Below are 5,106 nucleotides of genomic sequence, written 5' to 3'. Positions count from 1 at the left end.
GTAAGGTTTCTGACGTTGACAAGGGCCAAATTGTGATGGCTAGATGACTGGGGCAGAGGATCTCCAAAACGGCGTGAGGTGTTCCCGGTGTGCAGTGGTTAGTACCTACCAAAAATGGTCCAAGGAAGGACAACTTGTGAACCGGAGACAGGGTCATGGGCACCCAAGGCTCAGTGATGTGCATAGGGAGTGAAGGCTAGCCCGTCTGGTCCGATCCCTCAGAAGAGCTACTGTAGCATAAAGTGCTGAAAAAGTTAATGCTTACTCTGATAGAAAGGTGTCAGAACACTTATCGCAAGAGACATCTAGATTTTTAAAAATGATAAATGTATCCCTAATGAGCAAGCTAGAGACAACAGTGGCGAGAGAACATGAGGAAGAAACCTTAAGAGGTACTCACCCTCAACTGGGTGACACCAGATAGTGCCATTATAAATCATTTCTCTTATATAACTGTATACTATATAGGCAAAAAGTGCTAGTTGTGTTAAAAGGAACTTGACTATGCGCATTAGAGGTCGACCGACAGTGGATTTTACCGATACCGAAAACTAAGTTGTTGGGTAACTGCCGATAACCGATTAATCAACCGATAGTTATTAAAATTAATAATGGATGAAAACATAAACACTCAAAGTAAAATATTGCTTAACCTTATAACAAAAATAAACAGCACTGACAGTACCATGAAAATGTACAGTACTTTTTTAATGAAATAAATATATAAATATTAATATATAACTATTAATAAATATTCAAGTACATAAGATATACATCCAAACTGAACCAAAAAGTAACTCCAAATAACAAATAAAAATAGAGACATCCAAAATGAATTTAAAGAAACAATACGAATGGGGATTCAAATTCGGTGTTCGATGGAGTAAGACGCGAAGTTGGAGGCTCCTGCTGATTTCGATTAAAATTGTAATTAATTTGCGCTTTTTGGTCATATAATATATTTTGACTTATTCTACTCCGTTTCCTTATTTGCACTTTTAACTTTGTGGCACGTTAAAAACTTTGTGTCTGGAAAGAACACGAAAATCCTTGGTAGCATTCAGACACGACTGAGACCTAGTGTGCGCGCCGTGAGTGAGTCCCCTTCTCCCCCTGAATCCGCGTCCCCGAGAAGTGACCCTGACTTCGCCAAACTCAAGCTTGAGTTGCTGGCTTCACTGAGGAAGGACATTGCCGATATTTTTAAAAAGGAGTTTCAGGCGATGTTCAGGGATGCGCTGTCTACTATCCAGCTTGACCTGCAGGCCGTGAAAACACAGCAGGCTGGTGATAAGGTCGCTACCGAGGCTACCATATCAACACTGAAAGGTACTGTTGGGGAAATGGAGCACGCTCTCGCCGGTTGCACCGATGACATAGTTCATATGAAGACTACTATCAAGTCTCTCACTGCGACCGTGACTCAATTAGAGAATAAATGTGAGGCTTTGGAGTCGAGGTCATGGCGCAATAACGTTAGGATAGTCGGAGTTCCAGAGGGCGCCGACACCTGTACAACTGCTGCTGTAGCGGCCTTGTTAAAGGAGGCGTTTGGTCTGGATAAGGAGCCGGTTCTGGACCAGGTCCCACCGGACCCTTCAGCCGAAGCCCAAGCCTGGTGAACGACCATGAGCTATTGTGTGCAGATTCCACTATCACAGTGACTGTGTTGATATTTTACGCCATGCGAGAGAGCTCCCGCAGATTAAAACGAGGGATTTGACCATCTCCGTTTTCCCTGACTACACGGCCAAGACAGCCCGGGCCCGGGCCGCGTTTAACGAGGTTCGGCGTCAACTCCGTGGTATTGAGGGAGCTCGCTATGGAATATTTCACCCAGCTCGACTTCGCATTACATATAACGGTGTTCAGAAGGACTTTATTTCAGCGGAGGAAGCAGGAGACTACGTTAAACTCTTGATATCGGGGTGAACTGCATCACCTACATAGTGGAGTTTTTTTCACTTTTATTCTTTTTTTGAACTCGGCCTTCCAGCTCTACAGAATTCGGATTCTTATTGAAGATATTGTCGGTGCATTACTTCGTCTAGATTTTGTGGACTCACTCCTCACTCCTAAATTTACTTCTGTATTAATGTGCTTCTCTGTTTTGATGCTCTGACTGGGTTAGAGTTTATTTCATTTTATTAGTGTTGTTTCCTCATCTTTACATGCTACACTGTGTTATAATATTTGTTTTTAATACTTTCTTTAAAAGTCTTTAAAAGGTAAGGGCATTATATTTGTTAAAGTGCACAGACTATTTATCAGATTTGAAGTCAGTAGGGGACTTTTCTCTTACTGGAATTTTTTTTTTGTTTAGGTAATTTAGTTGGTTAGTTTGGCTTACTCTTTGAGTTGTTTTCACATTGTGGACAACTCTTGGTGGGAAACACTGCTGTCTCCCTTTGTTTTATGGAGACTTTGGGTGTGTTGGGGGGGAGGGGGGGTCCCACTCCGGCTGGGACAGGCACGCCTTTAAGATTTATTTGTTGGAACGTCAGAGGTAATCCTGTCAAGAGATCTAAGGTTTTTACATATTTGAAACGTCTTCCACTCGAACTTTAATTTGAAAGTAGGAGGGGTCGCTATTTTAATTGACAAAAGGTTACAGTTTTCGTCCACTAATGTTATCGCTGATGCGAACGGTAGATATGTTATAGTTGCTGGTACTCTAATGCAAAGACAGGTATTGTATACGCTACTAACTTAGATGAATTTTTTATTTATTTATTTATTTTTAAATTATTTTATTTATTTATTTATTTATTTATTTATTTTCTATAAATGGCATTCCTTTATTGTATACTTTATGGAGTTACAGACACTTCCCATTTAAATTTTTGTGCCTGTTCTTGGGTTTTATAATATTTATATAACCAGCGACAGTTATTGAGTAGCTATGATGAGCCGGGGGGGGGGGCGGGGGGGTGGGTTTTTTGGTACTTAAAATTTTTTTTTCCTTTGTTTTATTTTTTTATAATTTTTTTTTTTTTTTTTTTTGATTTTTTTTTTTTTTTTTTCTTCTTCTCAATGAAATATTTGGGAAACGGAAGGGAGGAGAGAAAAGAAAAGGTAAATGAATCACATGAAAATGAATCACATGTAAATGAATAAATAAATTAAAACACAGAAACAATACGAATAACACAAAAAAATGTGCCAGTGGCCCCTTCTCAGCCGCTCCCGCAACAGATGCAACCAGGAAAAACTATCAGTGTGGATTTTTGCAGATAAACTATAGTTCCAGCAATCGGTTATCTTTGCCAATTAATCGGCAAAACTGATCAATCTGCTGACCTCTAATGAACATCATTTGATTTTTAAATGAAAGTCTATTCTATTGAACTACAGTTGTTAACTGTTCAGTGATGGAGACGTGAGTGTAACCTGTTCTTCGCACTTGCAGTCCAAAAGCTATCCAAGGACGAACATACACAGCCATCTTTATGGTTTGTGTGGTTCCATCCATTGTAATCTCATGGTGCTTTTTAGACTGTCCATGTGGGACATCAGCAGCAGCAAGCGATTTTCAGCACCAGAGGTGTAAGAGCAATATTTTTTTATTATTTATTTATTATTATTTTTTATTTATTATTATTTATTTCTGCAGTCCGGATTGAGGTTGGAAGTTCATTCCACCACTGAGGAACAGTTAGTTTGAAGGTTCTTGAAAGGGACCTTGAGCCACGCTGAGTAGGAACTACTAAGCGTCGGTCGCAAATTGCGTGAGGGAACGTAAGCCTTCAGGAGAGAGTTGAGGTAGGAGGGTGCTCTTCAGACAAGGTCTTGTTGGTGAGCATCAAGGCCTTGAATTTGATGCAGGCGGCTACAGTAAGCCAGTGGACGGAGATGAAGAGGGGTGTGACATGGGTTCTCTTGGGCTGGTTGAAGACGAGGCGTGCTGCAGCATTCTGAATCATCTGAAGGGTTTGATGGAGCTGGCCGGGAGGCCCGAGAGTAGTGAATTGCAGTAGTCCAGTTTTGAGATAACAAGAGCCTGGACTAGTATCTGTGTAGCCTGTTCGGTGAGGTAGGGTCTGATTTTCTTGATGTTGTACAGGATGAACCTACAGGACCGTGGAGTTGTTGAGATGTGGTCTGTAAAGTCCTGGTTGGCTTGAGTGTGGTTGAGCTGAGCTGTACAGTGAGGTTGTGGTTAATTGAGGGACAGGCTGGGATGATGAGAAGCTCAGATTTTGCCAGGTTGAGCTTAAGGTGGTGTTCCCTCATCCAGACCGAGATGTCCGACAGGCAAGCAGAGATGCGTGCAGAGATGGATGGATCGTCAGGCTGGAAGGACAAATAGAGCTGGGTGTCATCAGCATAGCAATGATATGAGAATCCATGAGACTCAATCACCTGCCTAGAGATGTAGTGTAGATAGAAAAGAGGAGTGGACCCAAAACTGACCCCTGTGGAATGCCAGTTGTGATTTTGTGAGTTTCAGAAATACCTCCCCTCCATGATACCTTGAAGGATCTGTCAGAGAGATAGGATTCCACCCAGCGCAGAACCGTTCCAGTGATGCCCAGCTTGGAGACAGGAGGATCTGATGGTTCACAGTGTCGAAAGCAGCAGAGAGGTCGAGTAGGATGAGGACAGATGATCTAGAGGTTGCTCTTGCTAGTCGTAAGGCTTCAGTGACAGAAAGCAGAGCAGTCTCCGTGGAAGCCAGACTGCTTGGTGTCCAAGAGGTTGTTCTGTGTGAGAAAATTGCAGAGTTGATTAAAAATGGCGCTTTCAAGAGTTTTTGGGGGGGGGGGGGAGGAGGGAAACAGGTCTGTAGTTGTCAACTACAGCAGGGTTAAGTGATGGTTTTTAAGCAGTGGGGTAACCCAGGCCTACTTAAATGAGGTAGGGTATGTGCCAGTAGAGAGGGATGTGTTAAAGATGTGTGTGAGTGCAGGTAATAGTGTGGGAGAGATGGACTGAAGAAGGTGAGAAGGGATAGGGTCCAGAGGACAGGTTGTGGGACTGCTAGAGAGGAGGAGTTTAGAGACATCAGTCTCTGAGAGGGGAGAGAAGGAAGTCAGTTGGGAGTTACATGGAGGAGGAGCCGGTCTATGCATGTCTGGGGTTGAGAACTGGTTCCTGATTGATGTA

The sequence above is a fragment of the Ictalurus furcatus genome, chromosome 2, assembly GCF_023375685.1.
Source record: "Ictalurus furcatus strain D&B chromosome 2, Billie_1.0, whole genome shotgun sequence".
Classification (NCBI taxonomy): domain Eukaryota; kingdom Metazoa; phylum Chordata; class Actinopteri; order Siluriformes; family Ictaluridae; genus Ictalurus; species Ictalurus furcatus.
Note: the sequence above shows the minus strand (reverse complement) of the source record.